This window comes from Pleurodeles waltl, chromosome 11 (genome assembly GCF_031143425.1).
Source record: "Pleurodeles waltl isolate 20211129_DDA chromosome 11, aPleWal1.hap1.20221129, whole genome shotgun sequence".
Classification (NCBI taxonomy): Eukaryota; Metazoa; Chordata; class Amphibia; order Caudata; family Salamandridae; genus Pleurodeles; species Pleurodeles waltl.
In genome coordinates this window covers 783,302,797-783,319,019 of record NC_090450.1, presented here as the reverse complement: position 1 = coordinate 783,319,019, position 16,223 = coordinate 783,302,797, and the positions used below count along the sequence as shown (strand labels likewise).

The following is a 16,223-nucleotide window of genomic DNA, read 5'->3' as shown; positions in this document are numbered from 1 at the left end:
TACCGCATGGCTTTAGCTTTTAGTCGTCTAATTCGATTTATTAATTATTTTCCTCCCATAGAGATATTTAAAGTTCAGGAACAAGTTGTCAGAATTTTCTATGCTCACCAGATCCAACAGAGATCGATGTTAGAAGGTTCTTTAGTAGTCTTCACCTTCTTCCTTTTTTTCAAAATTGTTGATTTGTTGATTTGTTTCCAGGAGTGGAGATGCTCAAACCGTCTCCTGCACGGTATGGCCCCTCGTCGCCAATGTAAAGATGAGTCTTCAGGCGTAGTTTAATTCCATCTTTTCTTTATTTCACATTACATGTGCAGCATCTCCAGCATAGCAAAATACAGCATCACCAGTACAGCACTCCCTCCTTCTCCTTTTTCTCTCCAGCTCCCTCTCTACCATTTTAGAATCCCATCATGCTCATGACATTCTAGTGTTGACCCATCTATATTACATGACCATCTCTACACTTATCCAGTTTTATACGACGTGGACACAGCCGGAAAGTATTGGAGCAGTTTACATGAGCACCAGTTACATTACAGAAGGTCACATTAATTTTTAGGCGCGGAGAGATTCAGATATGTGCCCAGATGAAGAGACTAGAACCTGGTTTCCCAGTTCCAAAGTTGGTAGCTTTGGCCCGAACGCCACATCCTATCCCCTGTGATCTAGATTTAGTCCTTAGAACCGCCAGCCAGCAGGGAGCACATGCTGCATCACAAGGTTCTCCCCTGGGTAACTGGATATGAATGGAACGCCTTACATTGGTGGCATGCAGATTTTCCCTTAACAATTGTACTTGGTGGCTTCTGATTTCAAGAAAATGCTTAAATTAATTGCTCTGGTTATATGGAACCTCATTTTAGAATTATAAACAGGGAATGTATCATTTCTGTGAAATGCAGGCCACTAATTTTAACATGCCTAAGAAGTGAAGTTTAAACATATTTAATTTATAACAGATGTAGTAGGTTTGGTATTGACTGTGCCACGTGTCCATCCCGCGAGTAGGCCTTCTTGGAACAGGGCATCATTGCAGATGCTCAACGGGGCCCTACGGAAGGGCATGGCCTATGGGTACTAGCTGAAGGGGAGGTATGCTTCCTATTCGTGAAGCATAGCCTACCCTGGGATTACAAAGAGAATCGACATTTGGTCTACAGGCCATGTCTGCATTGTAAAAGCAGTAAACTTGGGAAGACTGTGATACCACTGCTAAGTACAAATAGAGACAATAAATGTTTTTTGGGGGGGTTTGGATCCTAATTATAACGTCAGCAGCGGTTTCAAAATTTATATTTCACAGGTATGAGTTCATAACTACAAAATATTTATTTTGCATAATTTGCAACGATTTGGAATTATGGATTTCAACAAAAAGTTCGAAAGTTGTGCACTGCACTTTACCATACAGTTCCATTATCAATAAAGCACTTTGCCTCAGGGCTGATTATCATGGCATAATAACCCCACGTTTCATTATATCGTTAGGGCAGTGGTTCCAAACCTTTTGACTTTTGCGGACCCCAACTTTATCATTACTGGAACCCGGGGAAACCCACTGAACATTATTAGAATCCGGAGGACCACCACTTGGTCATTACTAAAAGCTGGGTACCTAATATGTTAATAATATTTGATTTTCTAAACAGTCGCGGATCCCCTGAGGAAGCTTCGTGGACCCCCAGGGGTTTTCAGAACACAGGTTGGGAACCAATACACTAGGGGATATTGGAATCATAAACCTTGCACATATAGTTTCTGTTGTTGCAGATTACAGTACTTAAAATACAAATCAAACATACTGAAATACATCAATTAAGTTTCTTTCAGATTAAACACAATGTTCCTATACAAAATTGTTAACAATTTCAAAATTAACAGTATTGCACAATAAGGCTACCTTTATTATTCAGAAATAGATACAATATTTGTATTTTAGAAAAGCACCACAACATCTGTGTTTCAAGTATTTTTGACATGCCTTTAATGATCCCTCTAAGAAATAGGTTTATTGGATGAGGCGAGTAGAAGCCCAACTCCGGCAAGAACCACAATCCTTGTCAGGGTGAACCACAAAGACAATAAATTAACCCGTGCTTGACCCTCTGGTAGCTTGCCACAAAGCATTCAAGCTTAATTTAGAGGCAAAGAGGCTTATTTACAAGCCCTCTGCACCACCAGTGGATCATTTTCATGACACTCCTGCAGCGCAGAATGCAGACCTATATCTATGAGGCCACACAAAGCCACTTTTGCATGGCTTTTCGTTGCCTTGTATATATGGTGTAAGGCAACGCAGCCCAAGTTCCTTAATTGCCTCACACTGTGTCAGGGGGTGTTCTATGGGTGTTGTAGTGGGTTTTCCCATGCAACACCCATAGGTTTAGACTCATTTACAAGGATTTGTAATTTACAAGGAGAACTACAAGGATTTAAAAGGATCTGTAAAGCTGGGAATGCGTCAAAACTGTACGCCTCTTCAGGGGAGATGTAAAGAGGAGAAATATCTTTATTTCCCCTCGTTTTTTCCCTCTTTCTATGTGCTGCAGTCTGCAACACACATATGAAGAGGAAAAAGCCTCCATGGATTGTTTTTGTTCAGGAAGGTGTCCCTTCCTGCTCAAAAACTATTCTGCCAACAGTCACCCTTGCACCATGGGAAAAGTCTGCCTGGGCTGGCGATAGGCAGCAAAGGTGCACCAGCGCTGGTTGAAAGGACAGGAATGCACTGTATCTTGTAAATACAGTGCATTTCTGCCTTTTGAATTCTCAAATGGGCAAATTAAATTTTCTGTGAAAGTAGCCCCTAAAAGCTCAAAACGCCACTCGTGGTCATCCAGTCCTGCTAGGCCAGGGGAGAGTCACAACTTCAGGCCGACCGCAATGGAGCATGGGCCGTATACAGAGACCTGAAAAGTTACCTTCAAAGTGCAGGAGCATTTTTAAATAATGAAAATTAATACAATTAACATGTAGAAATAAATGTGTAGGCCTCAGACAAAAAGCTGGATGTTTTTAGTTAGGATACCTGTACATGCATTTTTCATCTAACCTGACCTATGTCAGGAATGTGAGATAGTAAACTTTCAATGGTGCAATTGTGCTGAGGAGAGACTGATTTAATAGAAATTGTTAAATTTCAACCTTCCTATAGGCATAGTTTTTATAGAATATAATAATGTATTAAAGTGTTTAGGTTAATTCCCATAGGATGCCTCATATGAGCAACAGTACTGATAGTTTAGGTGAGTGAGAAATCCATTATGCAAATGAATGAGGCAGAGACCTAACCATGAACTGTAGTTGTCTTATAGTATGTGAATGGTGAGAACACATCTGTGACTTACCGAATGTTTCATAAAATGTTTCTAAAAGTCGAATTTCTAGGAGGCAATGTTTTTAGACTGCTTAGACGACGGAAGCTTTCCTGTTCCTATGATGACACTGTGTGCTGATTGGCTGAGCTGATTAAAGAGGAAAACATCTTGTTGCAAACTGTTGAAATATTATAAAAATGTGTGTTTTTAGAGTAGGCAGATCCATCCTGACTCAGACCCTTTGCTGACTTTCCAGACTCTCCGCGGAGCCCTTTGCAGACATTTCACAGATTCATCCTGAGGGACTCTTATTTCCCCTGCCTGAATTTATGCTGCACTGAGACTTTCTTGAATGTCTCTTTATGGGAAGTTCAGCTTCATGATTTGAGATATTATGCTAAAAGCTTCATTCTTTCACCTCTCGAATTTGAAGCTCTCTCTGGGTTCTAACTGATGCTTTTCTCACATTCCCAATAGCTAAGAATATGGTCTTTCCCTTTATGGACTGCACTTTATGCAAGTGTTCTGGTTAATGATTTGTATTGATTCAATTGACTGATTATCTTATGATGATGATTAATGAAGATTTCCTTACTAAAAGATTATAAATAAAGCTTTGAAATTCACACCAACTCTCATCATTGACTCCCAAAGATCAAATTGAAAATGTGATGAATAAGTTGATTTGATTTGTAGCTCCTAGTAACTCTCATCAACAACCAAGGTCCATCACCCTATCCAGATGTGAAAAGTGGGGACTGTTGATTTGATCAGTTGATAAGATTTACACCGTAAACAGAATATGCAACAAAAGTCCCTGATCCACAAAAGGTCTGGCACGAAGAGTTCCATTCACAATGGAGGAGGCAGGGAGGAGGAGGCTGAGCTTTGTGGACAGTCATTGCTGTAGTGCAAAGAGCAGACTGGGTGTTGAGATGGTTCTCATTGTAGTACAAAGAGATGGTTTAGTGTCATGGTCGGTCGTTGCTGTAGCTTCGCTTTGGCGGTCGTTACAGGCTGTCATTGCTACAGCTTGAAGCAAAGGTCTTGCTTTGCTGGTCGTCGCTGGTGGTAACTGTTGATGTGAAGAATAGGTCTCACTGGAGCTTCACATTGGCAGTCGACTTGGGCAGCAGCGTCTTGGCAGGAATTGGCCACTTTGCAGTTGTGAGGAGCCCAAACTTCAGGATTTTCACTTTTTCTTTAGGAGGAGTACACTGATGCTCTAATTGGGGAGGCACCTTGGGGATCAAGGGCTCTCTCCAGTAGAGGCCAGCAGGGCTCAAGGGGGTCCAGTTGCAGGTCCAGTTACAGCAGGTCAGCAGGACAATTGCAGGTAGGCATCTGATGCTTGTTGTGTGTCCCCGTCGCTCACAAAGGATGTCAGCTTACTGACCCTTGTAGTCACTCTAGGTAGCTTGAGATGAAGGCAAGCAGGTCCAGTCTTCCTTCTTAGACAGCAAGGCAGTCCTACAAGCAGAAAATACTAGTATCAGACGTGTTCCCTATTTTTCCATTTTTTTTCCCTTACAATAGTGGTCAGGTAGCAACCCTACCAAATATCTGTGTTTTGCACCCATCATTTGAATTGTCGAGCATCTCCTTGGACTTACAAGTTTTAAAACACAAGAAAAAAAAAAAAACACTCAATGTAGTAGCCCAGATTATCAAAAGCTTATGAAAGGCATTTCATTGGCATTGACGATCTATTTAAAGATGTATATGGGAAAGGCCGGACTGGGAACCCAAAGCAGCCCTAGCAAATTCTGTCAGCACAGCCCTGCAGGACGGATAGTGAGCCAGCCTGACCACTACAATGGGCCTTGGGCCTCCCCAAAGTGAATGTGGGGAAAAAATGGCATACATAGTGCATTATACAACACGTTTTACATTATATATTTAATTGTAGTTGTTTTAAAAGCATAGTAAATGAACTTACAATGCACCAGAATACAAAAATCTTTATCAGTCTTCTTCAATGATTACCTCACCATCACCCTCTAACTGTGCCTCTCATCCCTCCATAGCCCCTCTCTCACATGCATTTTATTTGTTTTATAGTGCCTCTCTTTCAAGCGTAGGGTGTTAGAGCACTTCACAACACACACATATCTAGACAATGAATCATGCGTGTGTAAATCAGTGTATAGAAAATGTTGACAAATGAGACTACAAGGTGTAGGATTCACATGTCATCCATACTGATAGGCATCTTTTAAGAGTAATTGGTCTGGGGAGCATAAACTCAAGATTCAGAATGTAACACAGTGGTTAGCATGGACTTTAGCAATAACAATTTATTTCTAACCTTAACACAATTAGTATAATCAAAGACTGAGAAAAACATAACTTTATTTTGTATGCAGCCCCTTAATGGCTCACTGTGCTCAATTGTGATTATAGTTTATGAACTGCACAGTAACAAAAGGAGCTCTATGACAAAACAAGTACCCACTGAGCTATGCACATAAAATACTGTCCTGTGATCTGCCTAGTACATGTTTTTGCAGCAGGCATAATAACCCTCTGTGCCTTCTAAGACGAGTCAAAACTGCCACTAGACAAAACCCGATCTCTCTCCAGTAGGTATATTAATCACCAGAGTTACCTGGGCATTTTATTGTTGCCTAAAACTATTGTATATGCAAGGAACTCTGCAGTGCTTTTAAAACTGCTGCACTGCTACAAAACCATCCCCCCTTAACCAAAGCGGCCCCATCATTCCAGCTCACGGGGAAACACCTGATGCCCTGTACGGCATGACCGCCCTTGTATATGGGATGTTTTGAAGTCTATGACTAAACAACCTTTGCCAAGTTTGATGAAGAATGGCCTATATGCCCAGTGGAAGAAGTGCGTTTTTAGGTGTCTACACAAATGTAAAGGCAATTTTAGAATGTCAAATGGCAGAGTGGTAGGGTGAAGGAGGACATAGAGACCATAGAGAAAATCAATACACAGAAAGAAATCTGCTAGCTCTTTGAGGCTGTGTAAGCAGATGGCCATTAGGTTCGGGGAGGCCACTCGTACTGGAGTTTGGAAAAGCAAAACATTTTTTTTTAGGGAGCCTGGGGCATGCAATTGAATTGACTTGTGAATGATGGAAAGGGTCTTGTATGCACACATCTCTCTTTAACCATTAGATTTACCCAAGGGCAGGTGCAAGTTGATTATTAACTCTTAGGCTAAATAGAAGGTGAGCAATATTGTTCTGGTCCCTTTGCAATTTGGCAAGTATCTCCTTGGATATTAGGGGACTGGTACTTAAAACTCTAAAACTCTGGGAGTTTGGTAGGTTTATTTTGCGAGTCAAGCTCCACTTCCCTCCATTCCTAATACTCCACCTTTTTGGAATTTCTTTTCTTATAGTTGTACACTGCAAAATCTACTATAATAGCCTACTATAATAGGACCTTCCTCTTTTGTTGCATTCCTTTTGTACATTCTGTTCAAGAGCTAGCTCAGTTTAGTCTTCAGCAGGTCTTTTCTGTGCCAGAAGGTTTTGTTCTTTTAGCCATTCTCGCTTTTATATGTTTGGTCAATTTAGCTTTATGCACCTCTTCAAAATGGAGATTAAGACTAAGGGGAGTGACAGAGTGTGTAAGCAAGAGTATGTGTGTATGTATGAGTGTGTGTTTGTAAGTGAGAGAGTGTATGTATGAGTGAGTGTATTCCAGCATAAGGTGCTTCTGGCTGCCAATATATTATCCACCCCATCTGTGCATGACCCGACTGTCACTTCCTCTTCCTATCTTTTGCAACCCATGCTTCACGTTCTTGCTTCAGCGCTTGCAAGTCGCTCACCCGTCCAGCATGTATCCCTTTGTATTGATCCCCCATGCCTGCTGCAGACCAAATACCTCATTTTTGATCCTCAATGGTGCAAAGGGAGTGTTATGGTATGGGGCTAGTTGAAGCTGTTTAAGCAGCTGTACTGCTCTGAGATTATCAGTGTTAAAATTGTAACCATGCACTAATTTGGAAACAATTTGTGATCACTAAAATAATGCAGCCAGTTTTGTGCAACCTACTACTAGGTTTTCTACACGGTGTGACTAATGTACTGTATTTCTCTTGAATAGAATTTTAAAAAGTATGCACTTATTTTATTAGGAATATTTTTTATATGTTTGTCCATAATATGACTTCTGACAAGAAGGGTTGCTTCTTGCAAAGTCCCTTCAATAATGCTCGAGAAATATTGGTCAACAGATGTCACTTCCTGTAATCTCATTGCTGTAATAACAATTCCTGTGATATCACATATAAACATTAAAGGTGCCTTGTGTGTTCCTATTCAGCCCAGCTCACCCAAAAGTCTGGCACTGGGCCTGATCGCGTCACCATTTGAATAAATCAATCCAAATCCATCCCCCCTCATTTCCCACTCCGCCAACTTCATTAATAGGGAATATTGGTCCTGTCAATGTGGAAAGAAGGAATTAAAAGGAGAAGAGAGAGAGCTGGCAAAACAACCACAGGTGGCAACAAATAGATATGCGGATGTCAGCGTTCACGATTTCTGTCAGTGTTAAGTAAGAAAACAAGAATTTGGAATGCAACGCATCTTGCATTACGTCGAGTTAGAGCTATTAGCGTTGGAAACTCCTAACAGGACTTTTCTTGCCACATTAAATGAAGAAAAAAATGAGCGCGGTCGCGCTGTGTTGAACACAGTGTGATCGCGCAGCGAAATAAAGAGAAAAAGTTCTCCAGACACCACATGGAAAACATGGAGCCATATATGTTTCTAGTAGTTTACTGGTGCTCTCAATTAGGGCTAAACACCAGAAAAGGCATGACATATGCATGCTTTTCAGGAATGAAAACAAGCAGATTTTACTAGTCAAGCCCACGAACCAATGAAAGTGACTGAAATAACATGGGTGTGGTTAAAATCCCCCTAAAGAGAGATTAGAAGAGGGACGGAGCTCTTTGCGCTCACCCCTAAAAACACAAAGGCCAGTGCAGGTTTATTTAATTGCGTGGACATGGAACGAACAGCTTGTCAGAGTCACCAGATCCTAGGGGTCTGCGCACGTTCCCAACATGTCCACCACAAGACAGCTCCAATACTCTGATTAGAATATCACAGACAGTCCAAGTGGGGAAAAGGGGATTATGTAGGGAACAGCTGGGAAGGAGACCCGTACAATTTCAGACTATAATCACATTGACTTTCACTAGAATGTGATTCTAAGCATTGTCTTACTGTAACCATGGAAAAAACTAAGAAGTGACTTAAAACTAGGCCTCAAGAACTCTGGATACCTGGAACAAATCAAGAATGATTAATACAATGTTTCATATGAGCTTTCATAAAATGTCACATATTGCTTAGAAATACATGAACCTTCTGGAACACAGTTTTAAGAATAAACACTGCTTTTGTAACATGAGGACCAAAGTCAATCTGAAAAAGGTTCCTGAAAAAACAATTGTGATTGTACCGGGGACTAAATATGCACAGAGAACATCACATTTTGAATTGAGCGCCTTCAGAGGAAAACCATAGACTCAGAATAAATGTGTGCACTTCAACAAACATTACATATCAAAGTTTTAGTTGCCATGAAATGATCGTGCACACCTTTGCCGATTTGAACACCAAGTTTAACATGCAGGAAATGAATCGCACACACAGCCGATTCTAACAAGAATATGTAAATGCCATGAAATGATCGTGCAAGCCTTTGCCAATCCGAACACCAAGATTTACATGCGGGAAATGAATTGCGCACTCTACCGATTCTAACAAGAATATGCAAATGCCATGAAATGATCGCGGAAGCCTTTGCCGATCCAAACACCAAGATTTACATGCGGGAAATGAATCGCGCACTCTGCCAATTCTAAGAATATGCAAATGCCATGAAATGATCGTGCAAGCTTCTGCCGATCTGAACATCAAGTTTTACATGCAGGAAATGAATCGCGCACTCAGCATATTCGGACAAGAATATGCAAATGCCATGAACTGATTGTGCAAGCCTTTGCCGATCTGAACACCAAGGTTTACATCAGAGCAATAATTTGCGTACTCTGAAAGTTTCACGGGTAGGCCCAAAAACTCAAAAGTCTTTTTAGAACGGGGTCGGGGGCCCAGCCCGACCTCCGCCTTACCACCATGCTCAAGGATCACCAAGATAATGCGGGGCAGGCCTGGAACTTCAAGGTAGGCCTCAGGAACAGGAGCTCAGGAAATTGCTGCTGCTCTGCACCAGGACCTCTGAATAGTGAGCACGTGGAGCTGGGCTGGCTCCCTTATATAGAGTCTGGCCCAGCCCACAAACCACACCCAGTCATGCTACAGAGAAAACCTGTGGTCCTAGAAGGGACCACACCATAACACACTCAGTAAGTCTGCAACAATACCTTGCAAATGAAAAAGTTATTGCAAACATCATTAACAGTGTTTTTCAAGGTTAAAGTCTGCAATGCAAAAGGTTAAAAAACTGCATCTAAACACAATACATGAATTATGCTTTTGCATAAAGGCAGGGTTTTTGCATTTTTGTTGCCCGTAGAGCGTGCACTGTCTTGATGTTGACACAGCTAACATTAGTTTCGGCAGGCTGGAGTGTTTCAGGTACGATATAAGTTCAAATCAAGTAGAAGCCTGAACCCAGCAAAGTCCAGTGGAGAACGTGATGATGAGCTGTGCTACAGAGTTGATTTTAACGTGACAATCAACAGTATTGCACATGGCTACAGGGCTACTGGTCCCAACACTGCAGTTTCCATGGTGTTTCACCTATGTGGGTGGTGGGTAGGCCATGCCCCATGGTTGCACATCACATTGTGCATTGTTCAAGAAGTTCAGCATGTTGATGGAAAGGGTACTAAAGCAAGGTGTGAGGTCAGAGCATCTGCTGCACTATCTCAATGATTTTTGATGAGAGGTGAATAAGGAGAAAAGAACGAATTGTGCAAAATTGATGACAATTTTCAGACAGGTGGCACAGTGCTTTGTGATGTCTCCAACAGAAAAAAAAGACCGAGGGACCCAGCACATGTCTAACGTATCTAGGTATACAGCTTGACTCTAAGGCGAGGATTTCACATTTGCCAGCAGGCAAATTCATGAGACTGCGAGAGCTACTACTACGGGGCATTAGTAGAAACAAATGTGAATGAAGGTTCGTACAACTAGTTCTGGACACTAACTTTGTTTGCAGAATAGTGGGCCCAGGAAGAGTGTTCTGCAGGCACATGGCCTTTTTAAATGCATGGGTCCCAAGCCCCCATGAAGCCGCCATCACAGGATAAAGATCAAAGGCAGAGCAAAGAAGGACTTGGAGATATGGCAGAGATTTGGGCTAGCTACATTGTAGTGTCAGTGTGGCAACAGGAAGATCCAACGACCTGGACTGTAAAAATATTTTTGATACTTCAATGGCAGGCAGCTTTGTGCTTGCTAGAGGAAGTGGCTTGGTGGCTGGAAGCATGGGCGGAGGCCTGGAAGAGAAGATGGCACAGTATTACATATCTGTATTTTTTCATCAACTTTGGCCGTGAGGTTGTGGAGAGTGGAGGTTTGGAATAGAAAGGTGTTCTTCAATGTAGACAATGATATGGGTAACCAAACAGATTACTAAAGCCCAGCATGTACTGTGCTTGCAGTGAAACAATTTTCAGGCACAACACATCCTGGGACTAGACAGCCAGGTGGCTGACCAATGTCTCGTTCACAGTAGGTGAGTTTGTATCATTTGGCACTGGAGGCAGATAATGCAGCGATGGCAGTAACACCCGAGATGTGGAGTACTAGAAGCTGGGAGCATGGCTGCTGACAGAGAAATTACTTGTACCAATAAATATAAAGAGACATTCTGGAGGCAGAATAGAGGTAACAGAAGAGGATTTACCATGTAGGAATGACAATCTGATGAGTTTCATGATGAGCCAGATTGGCAAGAGAAAATCCTTAGTGATAATAACTGGGAAACTGTCAGGGATTGCCTTCTATCGGAAGTGCTTTCCAGGCTATTAGCAGGGTACAACGTGAATTGCGACAGAGGATACTCAAAGGATAGGCAAGAGATAATGGGAAGAGGGGAGACATCCAATTACAGATTATGGTTTGTATTTTCTGACTGTTCAGGGCTAGATTTGCTCTAATGCTTTTGAGGGATTTAGGGTATCAGAAGGGTTGGAAGTGAGAAAACATGGAGGGCTGTAGGTGGAGATATGCTAGTGGGGGAGATGAAATGTGGATAATAGTACAGAAGAGTAAAACAGGCAAGAGTCAGTGAGGTCATGTTGAAGCCATAGTGAGTGAATGCAATATGCCCTGTGACGGGAGTTTGGAAGCAGATAAGGCAAATGAGGAGGGCCAAGGGACTATAATTTGAACACAATTGTTGCCCAGTAATGTTTGGAGGGGAACAAGGAAACCAGCAGCAGTAAACAGAGCAATGAAGAAAGTGCCTAGAGCAGGGGCCTCCAACCTTTTCAGTAGTAACAGCTGTTTTTCTTCAATGAAAATCATCGTGAGCTACTATTCATTTTGTAACAGTGACCACATCAGAGAGGATTACCTTAGTAAAAATTAACTCAAGAGGGACAGGGAGATTAATGGTCCAGTGTACGCACTCCCTAATACTCGAACAATATATTTGAGTACACTGTTCCAATGAGGAATGTGTGTCAGAATTCCACAAGGCACTCTGCTATCTAGTAACAAATACCCTCACACACCCAAAGGATGTCATGCTTCATTATAGGGTTTGCTCATCGTCAGACTTTCGCTGCAATGTCTGATGGGCCCACCTCAAGGGGGGGCACTTTGCTGGAGATCTTGACTAGAGATCTGTGCCGTGGTAAGTGAGGAGTAGATTCAATCTTCCGGACAGAATAGGGGAGAGAGAGAGGAGGGATAGATAAAATTGGCTACAGAGCCCCTAAACACACTACACTTTATTGAGCCAGGCATGGTCTGGGCCAAGGTTAAAAACAAAGGGGAGTGAAATAGAGATAATGCTTGATCACTCTACCAATAGGATAAGGTGAGGAAGTGGAAATTACCCTCAATCATCACCGTAGGTCAACATGTTTCCCGTCTAAAAAGTCCAAAGGGATCTGGTGGCGCTTCGTCAGGACCAAATACCAAAAAGAAAAAACACTTCTCCTAGTTTATTTAAAGAGACCTCACTGTGTCAAAAACCTAAATAAACCACTTACTTATGGTATTATACCAAAACATGTGGTATGGCCTGTGGAAACAAGAAATTGTAAATTCAACTCAGAAACATTTTTAAAAAAAATCAGTAATATAAAAGGTGACATAGCACTAAGTGAACGTAGTGTGTATCATGCTCAGTGATGAAAACATAAACACTTGAAAAAGTATTGCTTATTCTCCCTAAGTAAGGAAAAAGCCTCATGGGAACAAGCGTCTACTGAGCTTGGTGTGGCATCTATGCAAATATAAGAATAACAAAGTAAAATACAAAGACATTAGACATTGTCAATGTTGGAACTGCTTGTTCCCATGAGGCCTTTCCCTGAGGTGAGAATCAAGTCTAGGCAGCGCCAGGCAGGCTACAATGTACCAAAACCCAATGAGGTGGACATAAGATGAAAAATGAAGGGCAAACACGCTGCTAGAGAGTACTTATCACCGAAAATTGCTAAGACAATGTTTTTGGTGGTAATGTTTCTGGGGAACAACAACCGTATGGCTACAGATTGTCCGAGGCCCATTGCAGGAGGAAAGGAGGAGGGTGCGGCAGGCTAATAGACCTCAGGTTACATTTTCAGCATGCCCTTTAACTTAGCATGGCGTTTAATACTTGTATGACCGCATGTACATCCTTACATTAACTCTTTTTTCAGCAAAGGTACCAAGATTTCATGTTTTTAAAAAACATACTGTTTTTTTATTGAGTCACATGTTGTACTTTGTAAAGGCCAATGTGTTGAGTAAGCTAAAGCTAGCTCCTTTTTGAGGATACAAATGTGTTCCTAGAATAAGATTTGAACATTGTTTCACTCAAACCACAGCTCCTTGCTTGTCTAATAGCAAATGCTAGTACAAGTAAGGTGATCGGGCAAAGTCTCTAATAACATCTGAACAGATGTATGCTCATTGTAGCGCCAATGCTAACTGCATCTCTGCCCTAGGCACACGTGTTAAGCTGTTGATGCAGTGAAGCAGATAAAGAAAGACGCCAGGTGTGAGGTTGAGAGAACAAGAGAATGCACAAAAGTGAGTATGAGCGACAGCGAGCTAGCAAGAGGCGGGGGTGTGGGGGAATGATATAGAAAGATTGAATGGCTGCTCCTCCACGGGGTATAACAGAGAGAGACTGAGCTGGAGAATAGGTTTGGGAGAGATAGGGAAAAGGAGTAAGAGAACAAGAAAGTGAGAAAGAGAAGAAAAGAGTGCAAATGAGCAAGAAAGATGTTAAAAGAGAGAAAGAAAGAATAATGGAGAGAGAGAGAGAAAGCAGTAGAAGAGCGAAAGAAGTGCCAGTGGGTGACTGAGCTAAGTCACCTCAAAGAGTTCTGAACGAGAGAGAAGAAGGGAGAGACAGAACGAGAGAAAGATAGAGGGAGATGCAAGTGGGAGACTGAACCAATTCCCCTCAATCGGATATGACCGAGGGAAAGAGATGATATAGAAAGCAGAAGACATGGAAGAGAAAGCATGAGAATGACACTGAGAGGTGTGTGAATTGACGGACAGAGAGAGGCAGGATGATATTTCAAGAATTAAGATAGGAATGATGCTCAACCACGCAGTCACTCTAAAGAACCCTATTGTGAGAAAAAGTGCGCCTGAGAAACAGAATCTGACTAAACGGGCTGTAGGTTGAGAGGGTGCAAGTCCTTCTCAAGCAACACCCACACTCTCTTTGAGGGTGAAACACAAAAGTCACTGAATTAACCTGTGCCTATCCTCTGGTAGTTTGGCACAAAGCAGTCAGGTTTAATTTAGAGGCAATGTGTAAAGTATTTATGCATCACATATACAGGAATAAAATCAAAAAAATAACACAAGAAAGTTTCCACGCCATTTTTAGAAAAATAGAATATAATTTAAAACATTTATTAAATTATCTGACACCAAAACAACAAAAATACAATTAGTAAAACAAGAGATATGCAGTTTTCAAGATTTAGATAAACATAGTGCCTAAGACACAAAGCGCTAACCGTGGTATCTGGTCACACCAGACAGGGCCAAAGCACAAGTTCAGGCTCACTGCAAGGAGCCCGGGCCAGATAGAGGGTCCAGTATGCGGTTCGTTGTGCTGCGGCTGTTCTGAAGATAGATGCGGGGGTGCGCTTTGGTTATGATGAGGAGCTGTGAGGGTTGCAAGGCAAGGTCCATGCTGAGTTGTGTTGCGCTATGTCTGTTCTGATGGGGAGCTGGAAGGGCAGCATCAGTTTGCGTCACGCTGGGTTAGATCTGATGGGGACCACAGCTGGGCTGGCAGAGCAACTTTATCCCCCTTTCCAAGGGTACAGGTCTGGGGATACACTACTGAGGGTGTTAGGACTCAAAGTAGGCAGAGTTTAGATGTAGAGTTCAAGAGTGCTGGAGCATTGGAGTCACTCTGGTGGTCTTTGGTTTAAGGTGCAGGTCCAATCATTAGTCCTCAGGCAGCTGGGCAGCAGAGGAGTCCTTCGTGCTGGCAGAGCAGCTGGGCAATCATTCTTAAAAAGGGCAGTTGAGTAGCTGGGAATTCAGTCTTGCAGCAGAGTATCAAAACAGTCCTTCTGAGTCTTTGACAGGTCCAGATGTGATCTGGAGAGGTGGGTCTGAGGGTCCAATGTTTATACCAAGGGCACCAGTGAAAAAAGCCCCTGGAAATTCCCTCTACAGATGTGTCTGGAATTTCCTGCCTCCCTGCCTTGGTCCCTGACTGTCCGGGGGGGGAGACAATAGGTAAGCGTGAAGTCCTTTGTAAATGTGCTGGGCCAATGCCTTTGAAGGGCAAGTGTGGTAGGTGACAGCTCCACCACCTCTTTAAGTCAGGATAGAACATCTTGACAACAACCAAAACCTCCATTGTGATAATGTCTGGGAGGAATATACACAGGAGAACTGCCAGCTACACCCAACCATGTGACCCAGAATCAGACTGCAGGCACAAAATGGTTGGGACAAGAAAATGGCAAAATTCTAAAAGTAACATTTCAGAATTGTGACTTAAAATCGAACTTTACCATTAAAGAGGATTTTAAATAACATTTCTTTAGAGACCAAACTTCGCATTCCTACCTACTCCCAATCACAAATTATCACTTGTTAAATGTAATAAGATAACCCAATGTTATCCTATGTGAGAGGGAGGCCTTGCAATAGTGTAAAAAATTGAATTAGAGAGATTTTCACGACCAGGACATGTAAAACTTAAAGTACATGTCCAACTTTTTAAAGACTATGCTCCTTGCCTTATGGTCTGTTTAGGGCCTACCTTAGGGGTAACATATGTATTAAAAAGGAAGTTTAACCCTGGCAAAAGGTTTATTTTGTCCATGTTGATTACCATGCCAAAGCGCAACAGCACTGGGTTCACTGCCACACCAGCTACACAAGTTAGAAACATGAGAATTTTCTTTGACTCATTCTGAATGAGGGTCTGCTAACAAGGAGCATTCTGCCCCCTTAAAGGAGCCATAGTAGGATGGGCTACAGGACTTCAGTGGAAAATTAGCACAACCCCCACAGTTGAGACCCAGTGGCCTATGCCTGTCTCATGGCCCTCTAAATGGGGCCTGGCATACCTGTCTTCAAGCCCTGGTCAAAGATCAAGGAGACAGTCATGCTGTGGTGATAGTGAGTGTCCATGTGTTGGTGTGCGCATGTGGATGTGCACGCGGGCATAAATACCTGGATCTGCTCATTTATGGATGTGCTTTCTCTTTTTAAGATTTTCCTAGCCTTCTTGC

The 16,223-nt window shown here is 42.3% G+C and overlaps 1 long non-coding RNA gene across 1 annotated transcript in view; it reads right to left on the bottom strand.

Annotated features, from left to right (window-relative positions):
• Nucleotides 1-396: 396 nt before the first annotated feature.
• LOC138266107 (uncharacterized) overlaps nt 397-16,223 on the bottom strand; it is a 301,371-nt gene continuing 285,544 nt past the window's right edge. Inside the window, exon 3 of the long non-coding RNA XR_011199462.1 lies at nt 397-4,790. This is a non-coding gene — a long non-coding RNA (uncharacterized lncRNA). The remainder of the gene's footprint in view (nt 4,791-16,223) is intronic.